Source organism: Zonotrichia albicollis, chromosome Z, assembly GCF_047830755.1.
Source record: "Zonotrichia albicollis isolate bZonAlb1 chromosome Z, bZonAlb1.hap1, whole genome shotgun sequence".
NCBI classification, from domain to species: domain Eukaryota; kingdom Metazoa; phylum Chordata; class Aves; order Passeriformes; family Passerellidae; genus Zonotrichia; species Zonotrichia albicollis.
In genome coordinates this window covers 60,910,520-60,926,032 of record NC_133860.1, presented here as the reverse complement: position 1 = coordinate 60,926,032, position 15,513 = coordinate 60,910,520, and the positions used below count along the sequence as shown (strand labels likewise).

General features: G+C 38.4%; 1 long non-coding RNA gene across 1 annotated transcript in view; it reads right to left on the bottom strand.

Moving 5' to 3' along the window:
• Nucleotides 1–578: 578 nt before the first annotated feature.
• Nucleotides 579–15,513, bottom strand: part of LOC102072527 (uncharacterized) — a 29,279-nt gene continuing 14,344 nt past the window's right edge. Inside the window, exons 3-4 of the long non-coding RNA XR_012578210.1 lie at nt 854–948; nt 579–732 (exon numbers count right to left, since the gene is read on the bottom strand). This is a non-coding gene — a long non-coding RNA (uncharacterized LOC102072527). The remainder of the gene's footprint in view (nt 733–853; nt 949–15,513) is intronic.

The following is a 15,513-nucleotide window of genomic DNA, read 5'->3' as shown; positions in this document are numbered from 1 at the left end:
TCCCCAGTACTGAGATGAATTCAGCATCTCAGCCCTGGGTGTAACAGAACTGGCAAAAAGGGCCTGGAGCTGCTCAAGGTGAACTGCATACATCATGGACCTATGTCAGTTATTCACCAGGAAGTTCTGGGGACACAAACAGAGCTGAAATCCCACTTGTCTAAACTCTGAATGTATTAGATCAGCATAGGTAACACATTTCTAAGTCACATTTGCAGTCTTTCTTTAAGACAGGTGGATAGATTATCTAAGTCAGCATAATGTCTTTTTATTTCTTGGGTTCAAAAGGATATTTCAAACAACTTCTGAGAAAGATTGCCTGGCCTTGTGAGAATTTGAAAGGAAATTAGTAGGTCAGTTTTGGAGAGGAAATTTCTGCTGCAGATCAGCATGTGGTCTGTGCTACTTGTTTCATTGTAACCAGGGCAGTGTCCAAGATTTGGTTTTGTGTGGAGGCAGTCTGAGCTCCTCAGACACTCTGGCAGCTCAAATCTTGTATAACGTATGTGCTGAATTCAGCTCAAAGCACAGCCAGTGACTTGCCCTGACTACTTCAATCTTTACAGCAGTGGATGACAGTGTGAAATACTCTGGTATGTTCAACCTGTCCTTGCCCTCTTCCTTAGGTATCTTATTGAAAAAACAGGCTAGATGGATACAGATATATCTTACCTGGTCGGACTTGGAGAAAGCTCTTATTTTCTAGCAATATGTCTTAATCCAGCAGAACCACTGGGAAGTACAAAAGCAGAAATTGTAATTGGAGTGGGGCAGCAAGAAAGCAAGACACGATTTGGTTCTGCTCTCTGTGACCTTCCTTAGGGACAAAGGTGGGTCAGGAGTTCCAAATTACCTTTGTTTCAGAAATATGTTGCATGCTTTTTCCTGCTCAGGATCAGGGCTCAGTACAGCTTTTCTTCACTGTCTTTGTCAGTCTCCATATTTTCTCTTCAAAATCAAAATTAAAGTCATTAGTGAGTTAATAGAATTTTTAATGTCTTTTTTTTTTCTTTCTGGATGCCTGAATTAATATCCCAGATCCTGAATACCTCCGCTGCATAATGATGTTTCACATGCACAGAGGCAAGGCCATTCAGCATACAAACATTCTGATGAGTGCTCCAGCTGTAACACATCTCTCTACAGATACAAGAGCACATTTGCTTGCTTGTTTGCCTTTTGTAGCAGCATATGAAAATTGAAGTATTTCATGCCCTGTCTCCCTCCCTTCCTCCTACTCATAATTTTCCTGTACATGTTTGATCTTCCTGTATTTTTTGGCTGCCATACACAAATTCTTTGTTAACTCTGATTTCCTTCCTTAAGTTATTTCTATATGCATGTTTTTTAGCAAGTGAAAAGTGCCCCAATGTTTTCAGAGACAGCTGGAACTGAGGAAACCACAAATTATTACAGACATAGGCTCCTTTATTTAGCAGGAATATTAGAGTATAGATACAACAAAGAAAAACCCAAGTTAAAACCAATTAAATTATTTCAAAAAGAAACCTATTGTTTTTACCAAATCTGCATTTTCACAAGCCATTCCTCTTACTCTTTCATATCTCAAAAAGAATATGCCTTAACTCCATGGCTATGTATAACAAAATAAATTTGGAATTTTAAATGTATCATGATGCAAATTTATCAAGAGCTAAAGTCTATTTACAAATCCTATTAGAAAAATCTCTCTGACCCTTGTTCTGAATGGAGAGGGGAGTTTAAGCAAGTTTTGCCTCTGTCCAGGCCTCTCACAGGAGACAGTAGTTTATTGAGGCAGCTAGCACCCCAAAACCCACTCTCGTTTGCAAGTTCTTAATAATGGCCAATTATGTTTAATAAAAAATGAGTTATTTAATAGACACAAATTTAACTGACATAAGACTTTTAGAGGTAACTTACTACACAGGATAAATAAAAGTACACTACTAGTAGATTAACAATTCAGTGAACTATAATAAGGTTCATATTTCAGCTAGTGAAGAAATAGTAGAGATTAGGATTCCATGTATCTTACCATCCAATTTCTGATGAGGCATACATTAAAAATCCTGTGCTCTCAATTTCACAGAAACACAAAATCATTAGGTTGGAAGAGACTTTCAAGACCATTAAGTAAAACCCATGCCCTAACATCTGAACTAAATCATGGCACCCAGTGTCACATCCAATCTTTTTTTAAACACATCAGAGATAGTGACTCCACTTTCTGGAAAAGTAACCATGAAAATGCATCCAATGGTTTGGGGAGGAGCCCTACATGTTTCCATAGGTGTGTAGGAGACTTCTGCCTCCATGAAAATTTGTGTAGCTTTTATAGTGAAATGCAGCGTTTTTCTGTCAATAATTCCTAACCTTTGTCTCTATACATCATGCTCCCAAGGCAAAGATGTTTATTTGTCAGCTGGGGATCTCGCTCTCTTGGTGTCAGAGATAACTCCATGCGGGGCATCTGTCTGGCCTGGCTTGTCCCACCTATGTGCACCAGCTGATGGACACAGCAGATAAGCTTTCTGCAGCAGGCAGTGGGGCATGAGCCTCCTGCCACAACCCATGGTTGCTTTTGACTTTTTCCTCATATGCTTCTTAACATAAAGAGCAAGTCAGAAGTCAAAAAATCCCTTTCACCGATTTCTGCTAGTATTAAATTAACATCTTCTCTTCTGTGGCAGTACATGCACATATTCATACGGTACTGGCTGTGTAAATAAGAGTCTTTCACAAGGATTCTAGGTATAAAGGACATTTCAGAGGTATCTGAAAAACACAACTCACTTTAAATTTAAAATTAGTCTTGGGTCTCTCAAGTTAAAGTATGCTAAAATGTCCATAGCATGCTCATAAAACAAAGTACTGTGCAAATTTAATATGTGGTTTATATAGTTTTTTCAGGCATAATGATGATATTCTCTTAACGTATCTTAAAAATTTTATCATGTCTTTCAAACACAGAATTGTTGCTCCTATTGTACTCTCTCACACAATGTTGCAACAAAACAGAATTAGGTAATTCAATAAACTACTGGACATTTTTCCATGTGCACTACATCAACAAAGATTGCTCAGCAGCTAAAATTTTTTTAAAAGCAGCAAAACATACAATAATGTCCTTTTACTATATATGTAGAGAAAGCCTAAACTGATTTGGTGCAATTACTGTTCTTTTTCAGTGAGAGCTGATTCTGTACTAAACACTACTGAAAAAGGGGAATATGTGGACAATGGCTCAAAGTTCTTATACTTTGGCAAATCACAGCAGAATTAGAGTTCCAAATGACAGACTTTTATAAGGAGAAATCAGGAATTTGAGACAAGGTAGCTATGAATTTTCTTGGGGGAGCAGAGGCTGGTCTTTGTCCCTTACAAAACTAGCACAAATCTCCGTTGCTCTGACCTTTCATATCCCTGCACCAAACGGTGGGGTTAGGGAAGATTTGGGATTAATTAGCAAAAGAGATGTCACTAAGGTCATGCATCACAAATGTGTTAATTTTCTTGAGTGATTAAAAAAGAAACTGCTTTGCTTGTTCTCCTCAGTAGCATCTGATCAGAAACTTCTTCTGAGATCTTCACAAGAAGATCTTTGCCCAGTGCAAGTGGTGTAGTGGGTGACCCACAATTTGATGTATACATATACACTCTGAAGACCAGAATATAATGTTGGCTGCAGATATTAGGAGTGAAAGGGATCAATTATTTCACTTGCATCCCAAATAAAATGCATGTTTACCTTTTGTGCTTCAATCAAACCATGAAATAAATCACTTAATAGATTTGCTTGAAATTGTGTTTTACAGCCATTTTTGCCTGATATTCCGCTAAAGCATTGTCCTTTTTATTTTTGAGCTTCTCTTCTGTTTCCTGTAATGATGGGAATATGAAGCACAAATCATAGTAATCTGACAGTTAACTCCTTTTAGAAATTTGGACCTGGAATGGTTTATAGCACTCAGAAAGGTTTCACAAGTACTCCTTGGGATCACAGAATATTTTTAACATATGAATGACCTTTACACCTTTAATATTTCTTTCTCTCCTAGGCAATTAAATCATGTTAGGAAGTTTTGTAATGTTTCTCTAAGTTGTATCTAAAAAACCTCATCCAACTGAGTTAAAACCACCACAATGGGGACACAGAAAACCACTTGACTTTTTGGTGATATAATTTGAGATGAAAGCTACTTATGAGAGAGAGACATCAGAGAAGGCAAATAGCTTTGTTATTTACTTTGGAATTTACTGTGATCAAGTGAAAGCTATCAATATATTACTGTGCAGATACAAATTTTCTCATACAGAAGAGATTTAGGGAAGGATGGGAACAAGCACCAGTGTGTGTTGGCTATGAATTTAGCACACCTGCTCTGTAGCTGAGGCCTGGTACTGTATCTCCGCAGCTGCAAATCTACAGCTGCAGGTTGTTATAAGCATAAACCCTAGAATCCTAGAATGGCCTGGGTTGCAAGGAATCTTAAAGAGCACTGGATCTCAACGCCCCTGCCATGGGCAGGGACACCTTCCACTAGACCAGGTTACTCAAAACCCTGTCCAACCTCTCCTTGAACCCTTCCAGTGATGGGGCATCCACAACATCTCCAGACAACCTGTTCCAGTGCGTCAGCATCCTTGCAGTAATGAATTCCTTCCTAACATGTAATCTATCCTTTTCCACTTTAAAGCCATTCCCACTTGGCCTGTCACTACATGCTTTGAAAAGAAATCCTGTTCTGTTGCTTACAAAGAGCAAATTGACAGGGATGAGGTTTGCTCTGGGTTTCTCAGCCCCATAGCATTTCTGTGCGATACTGAGTCTGTTCTAGTCTTCCAAAGGAACTTCACATTTCTGTATTCTCCATATGAATCTCTTATCCAAATGAACATCAGTACCATCTGTCATAATACAATTTGCAAACATCTGTTAACTCACTGAAGGTGTCTTTCTGTAACAGAATTATAAGTCAAATCTGTGCCTATTCATACAAAAAATTATAAATTGTAAGAGTTTGACATGGCATTTTGTGAAGTGTCATTTCAAATAATCTCATCTGTTCCAGAACAAATGCTGCCAAAATCAGTCAAAATTAAACCTTGAATATGGTTTTACTTCACTTTATTTTTAACTCATGCAAGCAGGCTTTAAAATAAAAATAGAACATCATTTAGAAAAGATAGCATTAGTTAAAATTATATTTATCACTTATTAAAAATCCATTGCAAGGTCAAAATAGATCTTGAGGTTTCCACCAGTATCTGTTATTCAGATTGTTAGCTGCTTCTGCATTTGGAACAATTACAGATGATCAAGAAATTGAACATTTCAAGAAATTTTCAGCAAAACTGCAGGCTGTGCATTGCTAAAACCTGAAAGCCATACAAATACTAATGCAGACCAGCTTGTGAAATTGCTTCTCTACCAAATGTAGTGATCACCAAAAATATCTCATAGGTTGGCCAAGAAATTATTAGCGTATTTTCTTTCTTCATTCACAACAAAGCAATTGAAATTTTGATAGATCCCTGCATGTAAATAATCATGGCACTAATGTACAATTCAAGGAATATTCAATGTATGTATCAGTATCTCCAATGCTGTTATTCTGCAGAAAGAAAACTTTAAAATAAAATCCCTCCAGGGATTTTTTTTTTTGCTTATTTATGGCTGTCACTGTCTTTTGCAGCACTCAAATGATCCAGTGAAATTTGCCAAAGGTCATCCAGAAGAGCATATGTTATAAAGGAAGTGGATGTCTCTTTATGCCACTGCCAATAGAGAAAATTACTGTTTGAGCTGAGCTACAAATTCAGTTCCCTGAAGTAATTTAGCATATATTTCTTTAGAAATCCCAATATATCCTTCTAGGTCAATTTGGTTTTTAGCACCAATTGAAGTCAAATGCTTTGGGGAGGTTAACACCTGGGTATATTTAAGAAGGCAATGCACTTATCTTTTTAGACATTATGTTAATTTGGTATTTTAAAATACATAAAAGTAAATGGAAATATTCCAAAACATCCTGCCAAGTGTAGAAATTCCTAATTTACTCAGTGAGGACTGAAAGCTACAAATCCAGTAGTCACTTACAAGAAACTGAAGTGATGGCAAAACCAAAATTTCTAAAGCTTGAATGAAGTCTGGGTATCAGATCTCACAGACTTCCCCTTAGACCTCTGAGGTGGAAATGCTGAAAATAATCCAATGCTACTGGGAATGCTACCAGCTGTACATTTAGAATTGAAACCACATTGGTCAGGAAGGGTTTTTAAATGAAAAAGAATGTGTTTTCTGTGTGGATCAATGAAGCTATGATTTTTACTTTGTCTGGCAGGGAACGTGTGCATGCACAAATTTTCTGAAAGGTGATTTCAAGGGGAAGAGATGAGGTGGGACCTCAGTGAACTCAGTGGCAGAGCTGAAACTTAAAAGGGCAAAGGAGCACTGTACCCACCTGCCCTTACTATCCTTAACTCCTACTTACTATCCTTAACTCCTGCTGGGAGGACAGACTGATTATTTCAGGCACTGCCTTCCTGTTCAGTAACTCCAGGTTACAAAAAAGAATGTTTAAAAATTAGGAATACTATGCATCTCTCTATCCCACAAATTAACTGCTCTTTGCATGTCCTATAATTACTTCCCTAAGTGGTTGCTAGCCAGCACCTGAAGATATTTTCTTTGAAAGCTTGTGTCATACCTTTCTGTGGGTTCATTTGAAGCAAAGAAATGATTAATCAATGACCAGAAAACTTGCAGAGGGAATGTTATCCATTCTGAAACAACAGCTCTATAAAAGAGAACCCATAAAACAGTGAGACAGTTTAGCTGGCTGCTGATCTGGTTTTAGCAGGCAGACAACCAGTTTTGGCATGGTCCTTGCAGAAGCCCAAGAAGAGTTTCTTTCCCTCAGAGAACATGTCCATTCTGACTGAGTTTTAGTGTTCCCTTTCTCCTTCCATCTGGATGGTTCTTCCCAGCTGAGCTAGACGGTTTCAGTGCTTGCTCTCAGGTAAAAGTTAAATATGACTCATGAAAAAAAGTTACAAGAGTGGATATTATTACATTTTTCAAAATAAAAACTGTTTTAGAGTCCTGAGGATCCAACACCTGACGGCATAATTTTTACTTGTCTCTCTCCCAAAAGCCATATTTAAGGTAGCAGTCCTTGAAAGTGCAAGTGCCTTTCTGAAATCCTGTGGACTTCTTCAGGAATTTTGGTCAATCCGTTGCTTTGGTTTTGTCTCTTTTCTAAGATTTGTGAAATGGACATAACTTCACTCACTTTTAAAAGTTGAGGTTTTTTTAGACTCTGTAAAAGTGAACAGAATTCAGTGCCAAGTATTACTTTTCTTTGTTAATATTAATGTCTGATACCAGTAGGCCATTCTCGTTAAACAAACTGCTTGAAGATTTCTACTCCCCTTTGCTTCTATGTACAAGCACAAGTGCCCTGATCATTCTTGCTATCACATTGTAAGAAACTAAAATTTTCATGAAAACTCTCTTCAAATTAATTAAAATAGCTAATGCAAAAGTTATGTGACCTGTTACTCTAGTGTCACTATTAAATGTCATTAGTATCACTGCTATTCATGGAGGCATGATGCAATGCAAAAAACCAATTTTATACATGTTCCAACCCAATCCTACTATAGATATGTTTCTGCAGTCTTTTTGTCTCTATGAGATCAGATTTTCACTGCCACCCATTCAAAAAATTAGCAGCAGTCTTCTTGTGCAGCTATGCAAATCATACTTCTTTTTCTCCTGACTAAAATATTGTTTGATTTTCTGAGATATTACATTATTAATGATGATGAAGACATGACAAAAATAATGACTATATAGTCTGCTATCAAAAAGACATTGATATCGGAACAGAAACAGAACAAGCCATCATTTCTTTATAATTTCTTTCAAGGAGATGTTCAACAACATTCCCACTATAAAGACTTAAAAGAAAACTTCCAGGCTTCTGCTGGTGCACAATAGAAGAAGCTGCCATTGCTCAGATATTTTGCCTTTTCAATAGTGTCTCTTCTAGTAAAATATGATAGATATTTTATATAACAAGGGAATGACAAGTAGAGAAAACCCCACCACAACAACGATCTAACTAAAGACAAGCAAAGCATACAAATTAAAAGTATGAGATAAAAATGGAGCAGAAATAAAATCCTTCAGACTGATGCTTTCATTTAACACATTTTTGCATGTTCTGTGACCTAGCTTTACATATAGTTAGTAAATAATCCATGTATTCTTGATGTCTTTCACCTTTATTTTTTATCTCTTCAAAAATGCTGACTTTGTTGGGATGCTGAAAATAGTACTTGATCTAAGTGACTGTGAAATTAATTTTTCATTAAGAGATGAGTATTTCGTATTTTCTTTTTAATAACTTGATAAATTGCACTTGATAAGTGCATTCTGTACCTTGTGTCAGAATTTATTTTTATTATAGGTAACCTGTTATCTGAAATTTATAATGGTATATTTCATGTTACGAAACCTATGTTTCACGTTATGTACTGGGTAGTCTTCGTTTCCAACAAAAAGTTAAATATTCGCAACATTCAGAGAAGGGATATTGGCTTTGACCTACTGTCCAGTGAAGGCTGAGAGAATTAAAAATGCTGAGAAGCATTCAGGCTTTATGCAATAAAGCACTTTGTCATAACATGCAAGCGGAGAAAAAGTGCATTTTGCAAATTTTGTCTAAAATATTCTGATCAATAGGACCAAATTAATCTCTAGCAATAGGAAAGTGTTTGGGGGCATGCCAGTAATTAGGATGCAAGAAAGGGGATGGACTGGCTCAACAAAGGTTTGCAGTTTTATACACATGGTTATGTAAGAGACCATGGTTATCTGACACACCAATGAGATTTCTTTTTTCAAGGTGGCCTATTTGAAATTGCTTTGAAATTTGAAAAGTTTTTTGCATGACAAAATGTACGGTTACAGGTATAATAAAAAGAATTCAGAATAAGAAGGGGAAACTCACAAAATAAAAAGTTCTTTTGCAATACTTTGACTGAAAAAGGCAATGGAGCAATTTTTGACTAAAAAAGCCAATGTATCAAAAGCCCTTTGATAGATACAGGAAATGGAAGTAGCAGAAGGCTTTTTACTTCTTTACATGAAATTAAGATGTCAGGCTTGAAGTCCCTCAGGGATTTTTGAGCCCTTATTTTTAAAAAAATATGTACTGAAAAACTGGAGGAAATCAGAGGGGTCATTATATATTAGTCAAAGAATAAAGAAAAAGCCTTATATAGATTTAAAGACCTTCAAGTGCTTGGCTAACAGTTGGAAAATAAGTGTGGTGGGGTAATGAAATCTGGCCACCATTGTTTTTCATTGCCTCAGGCTTGATGAGCACTTAACATGTAAATCACCCTCTTTCTGTACAACTTGTTATTAATATTGTTGCTGTTATTTTCTTCTCTCATTGCTGTTCCCAGCAAATTGCTCCTGTGATCTTTGACTTTAGAATTTCCTGCTACGAGGAGTGGAGGTGAGTGCCAGTGAGAGCACTATATTGGGACTTACCATTCTCAAACCACAGTCTTACATTTCAGTCATGATACTAAACATTAATTATCAGGTTACACCTAGATAAAGTCGTGTGTTTTGTATCTGCCCAAGCCCAGGTGCCCTGTAGAAACAGCACAGTTGACATGGGCTGCATGAAAGTCACAGTACAAGTTATTCTTCTAGGGTAGGTTAATGTCATACATGCATCATACATACCTTGGTTGTCTACCTATATACAGCCTGAAAAGGGAGCAACAGAAAAATGTAACATCTGTCAAGTAAGTGTAGGTGAATAACCTAGTTATTAGTAGAAACAGTCAGCATTAGAAGGAGTGCACATTTTAATGAATCAGAACAGAAGACAGACTGAATGGGACCAGGCATATAACAAAGCATTTGGTGTGGTCTGATGTTTCTCCCTTCCAAAAGGAGCTGTGGAAGGTGCCACAAATAGAAGCGTAGAATCACAGGATACCTCAAATTGGAAGGAACTGATAAAGATCATCAAATCTGACACCCTGCTCCTTGTAGAACTACCTTAAACTAGATCATGTGACGAGGAACATCATCCAGATGCTCATTGAAGACATTTTGACAAGGCTGGTGCCACAACTGCTTCCCTGAGGAAGTGGACCAACATCCTTATCAGTGAACCTTTCCCTAAAATTAATTTTGAACTTCCTCTGATGCATTCCTCTGATGAACTTCTTCATAAAAGGAGATAAGTGGTGAACTTAGACCCCTCCCCTACTTCCCCCCTCCACCCCTTCTCCTTAGGAAGATGCAAACTGCCATGGGGTCATCTCTCAGTTTCTCTTTGTCAAGCTAAACAAAACAAATGGCCTAGCCACTCCCCATAAGTCTTGCCCTTGAGACGTCTCAGCATCGTGGTTGTCCACCTTCAGCAAACATTTCAACATTTTGACTGTTTTGAATTGCTTTAATTTTGTTCCTTATGGCAATTGTTTTAGTCCTAGGGCAGTGCAGAATCTATGCATGGCTTTAACCAATAGAAGTAGAGTTGTTGTGAATATAAGTGGAACAGAATTATTTCTGTTGTTAGGAGTATTTTGGTAATAGCAAAAATGCATTCATGCAACAGGACTCTGGGTCTGATTTGAACAGTCTTGTGATGAACCCATTTGAAAAGGCCTCCAAACAAACAAAAACCCTTTAGCAACAGCAGTGATAAGCCAAGAAAATACCACAGACAGCTAAGTTTTGTATAGCATATGTGAGATAAGGATAGAGATAGATATAGGCATTAACTTTCCTATGCAGCTCTGCTTGCACATAGGAAATTAAGCTTACAGTTCCAATGCACATGATTTCCTCTTTAAATTGTTTCAAATTCATTTGTCCATGTTTCCCCTTACTAGCTCTGTGAACCACAGTGCTACAAATTGAAAAGTCTGAGTGTAGCAGAGAAGCTGATTTATATCTTCTCTTGCTGCTGTCTCACTGCATCACTTGAACAAATATGTGTCTTGCAGAAAAAGAAGACCACTCATCCCTAAAGATTGGTAGCTTAAGCTCAGAGATTCAGAAAAAAAAATTAGTTGCAACGCACACTCATATCTGGTCAGACACAAACTGCTTAGCTTGTGAAGCTTTGCCATCATTGATTTGCAGTGTGACTACACACTGTAGATGGAGCATTAGGTCATAATAGTTTATTTATACTTATTTCTCATTTGATTTTTTCTAATTTAAACAGACAGAAGGCAGAGCATTGCAATTTTTCTGTCTGATGCGCCAGTGTTGTATTCATATTGTTGTTATCATATTTCTAGAGTTCCATACCTTCTGGGTGGTTTTCTCATATGCAACTCTTCACAGTAGTGTTATTCCTGCTTCATCAGGGATCCTCCAAGGCTCTCCCTGGCTGCCCAACCCACCCTCTTTTATCCCAGCTACCTCCATGGGCTACAGCTGCTGCCCAATTAAGGACATCACAGCTGCAGCCAATTTACAATAACTAGAATTGGGGCAGGGTCACTAATACAATACAGAGATCTTTCACTGCAATACATATATTTACTCAGGCCCCTGTACACCACTGTATAACCACAGGTACATCTACCAGAGTACTGGAAAATTTACTACTCCTTGCCCTTCCTTCCTTCCTTCCTTCCTTCCTTCCTTCCTTCCTTCCTTCCTTCCTTCCTTCCTTCCTTCCTTCCTTCCTTCCGCCACTTCCTTCCGCCACTTCCTTCCGCCACTTCCTTCCGCCACTTCCTTCCGCCACTTCCTTCCTTCCTTCCGCCACTTCCTTCCGCCACTTCCTTCCGCCACTTCCTTCCGCCACTTCCTTCCTTCCTTCCGCCACTTCCTTCCTTCCTTCCGCCACTTCCTTCCTTCCGCCACTTCCTTCCTTCCTTCCGCCACTTCCTTCCTTCCTTCCTTCCTTCCGCCACTTCCTTCCTTCCACCACTTCCTTCCTTCCTTCCTTCCTTCCTTCCGCCACTTCCTTCCGCCACTTCCTTCCGCCACTTCCTTCCTTCCGCCACTTCCTTCCTTCCTTCCGCCACTTCCTTCTGCCACTTCCTTCCGCCACTTCCTTCCGCCACTTCCTTCCTTCCGCCACTTCCTTCCTTCCACCACTTCCTTCCGCCACTTCCTTCCGCCACTTACTTCCTTCCGCCACTTCCGCCACTTCCTTCCTTCCTTCTTTCCTTCCTTCCTTCCTTCCTTCCTTCCTTCCTTCCTTCCTTCCTTCCTTCCTTCCTTCCTTCCTTCCTTCCTTCCTTCCTTCCTTCCTTCCTTCCTTCCTTCCTTCCTTCCTTCCTTCCTTCCTTCCTTCCTTCCTTCCTTCCTTCCTTCCTTCCGCCACTTCCTTCCGCCACTTCCTTCCGCCACTTCCTTCCGCCACTTCCTTCCGCCACTTCCTTCCTTCCGCCACTTCCTTCCTTCCGCCACTTCCTTCCTTCCGCCACTTCCTTCCGCCACTTCCTTCCTTCCGCCACTTCCTTCCTTCCGCCACTTCCTTCCGCCACTTCCTTCCTTCCTTCCGCCACTTCCTTCCTTCCGCCACTTCCTTCCGCCACTTCCTTCCTTCCGCCACTTCCTTCCTTCCTTCCGCCACTTCCTTCCTTCCTTTTTCCTTCCTCAAAATGTGGTTTCTCTACATTTAGAAACCATTTGAAAGAAGAGAGAAATTCACTCAAGGAGCAGAGTCAGTCCTCAGCAGTGGGGTCCTGACACAGGAGCAGCCAAAGAAATTTTCATGTCAGATGACATTACCCTGTCGTCTCAGAGCTGAACCAAGGGACCAGCAGCTTCCAATTTCAGAAACACTTGTCAATTTACTCTATAGCTATTAAAGGAGACCAGCCTGTATCATTTAACCTTACTTGCCTCCTGCCAAGTCTGAGAGCTCTGAATTTTCTTGTGTTTCCTGCCATCTTTGACCTATAAACTGTTGTTTTGGTAACTTCACAAAAACTACAGAAAGCAGCAGTTTAGGGAAGACCCAGTATCAGGTTCCAACTGTGAAGGAACACAGTTTGCTTTGATGAGGCAAGTTTAAAGCAATAATGTATTGCACACATTGGCATGAAAAGGGTTTTTTTAAAAAGTTACACATTGAGCAGAATTAGGCAAACCATTTCCAACTCCTGTCTCAAATACACATCATTGCTCATTCCTGTCAACTATACAGAAATATAACAGGAGAAAGTCCCAATTAGGCTAATGTTAGCTGCAGAGATGGCTGGATACTTGAGAAATAACATCCCTTCTGCAGTTGTTAGGCACCTCTCCAAATCCCCACAGCTTTCAAATGCCAAAAGGCCCACAAAGGAGCAAATTCCACTACAAACAATACTCAAAAGGTCACCCACATCACAGCATGAGTTAAAAATCAGCATGCCTTTCAGAACTATTTCTCCAAAGTGGATCTGAGTAAATGGATAGTCACATGCCACTGAGGGGAGAAAGAACAGTGCCTCCCTTCAGAGGAGGAAAAAAGTAACACTACCTATAATGCACGATATGTTCACATTGCTCAGCTTGCTAAGGCCATCCTCTGAACTGGAGCAACTTCTTAGTGGTAACTCTTTGCTAGGGGAAATTTGCCCAGTTATGTACTATGGGAGGGTTTTGTCACTATTTTCCTCTTTTTTTCCTGCATTTCTTTCTGTTTGGCTTTTTCTTGTTTGTATTTTTGCAAATAATTCTGCCAAAGAGAGATGAAGAATCTAATGACATGTGAGCAAGTATATTTCCTTACTTCTTGAGTCATCTTCATCTTACTGTTTTCACTTCATTAGCACTAAGTGTTTTCTCCTCCCATTCTTTTGGCTGGTCTCACCATGGTGTGGCAAAGCAAATTTAGTATGAGATTTCTGCTCCAGAGATCTTCATCTGTTGGGCACAAGCAAATACCCTGAACTAAGAAATTCAGAAGAAGAGAAATTTTAGTACTGTCAGCAGAGATCAGAAATGACACTGACAAAATCCATGTATTGGATGACAGTTGAGCAAAAACTACATAATCAGATAAGCGAAAAGAAATTAGGAAGATGAAAAAGTTATTTGAGTATATTTAGGATGTGCCAGAACAGGAATCTTGTCTTAATAGAAAATATTACTTTTGTAAATGATTTACACATGAGACAAACCCAACACCAAAAGAGACTTCAAACAGCTAAATGACATCAGAAATTTAGGACAGTGGAGTCATTTGGCTAGGATTACAGTGTTTTTCTTTCATTTATACCATTAAGAATTTAAAAGGAAGAGTCAGACATCTAGGAAAAATAAAAAGGGACAACATAACAGGTTAAAAAGCCTTCTGTATTTGTGTCTGGCCTCCCTTTTCTACTATAAAAAATGGCACACCACAAAAACCTACTATCATTGCATTTAAATTTCTCCATGTAATTAAAATCTATTTTAAACAAATCTGCAGATGCAGAATCTTCACCTGTACTTGACTGAGACATTTGTCTCTCCTCAGGATTCACTATAGTGTAAATCATCCTGAAAGACATTTACAGCTACCAATAGTATTTGAAAGATAATTGCAGATTCTAGTAATTTGATCAAGAATTTTCTGGAAAATAAGCAGATTTCCATAAACAACCTATGAGGACTTGGGTCAATTAGTAGGTTATCTTTTGCAAATGAAAGAATCCTATTGAATTGTTGTGATCTGTAAAATAACTATAGATATAACAGATATACTGCTGTACTACATATTACTGCTCTAGTTCTTTACTTAAAACATTTTAAATATGGCTGAACTAAGTCAGATAAAAAGCCTCAAACAAACAAGCAAAAAGCCCCAAACACAAACCCCAAACTGAACAACAGCAACAAAACCTTGCACATGATAGATTTTCTGTGTACAGTTTGTTTAACTCAAAAGATGGTCAAGAACCACTAGGAATATTTGGCTGCTATATGTTTTCACTTGACAGAAATTAATTTCTTTTGGCAACTAAAATTGATAAAGGATATCAACTCTAATGGAAGATCTCTCTTTTCTGACATTGTCTTGTGCATCTTTTTTAAAAATATTAAATTCATTGCCCCTGTTCAAACCAGACTACAATTTAAATTGCATAATAACCAACATTATATGAAAAAGAAATCTTGAATGCACCAGCTATTTCCTGCAACTTTTCTGACCAACCAGCATAATTCCTGTTAGTATTGGGTTTACAGAGCTGCTAAAACAAGAGCATGACAGATAAACATATAGGAGATATGGACTCTAAGGTGCCCTTCTAAGGAAGAAAGTCACATATCTGTTGCAGATTTGATGCTTCTTTCAGACAGACTTTTATAACCAGTTTTTGTTTAAACAACCATTTATACTGTTCACCTAAATAGAAATGTCACCTCTAGATTTTTTTTTCTTGTACTCTTCATGTTGTTGGCAATGTCATTTCCCATTTGATATCTTAGCAGAGTTTCAAATTCTTTGAGCTTGCAGTTACATGGGACAAAAATAATTAATCTGTTCTACCCTA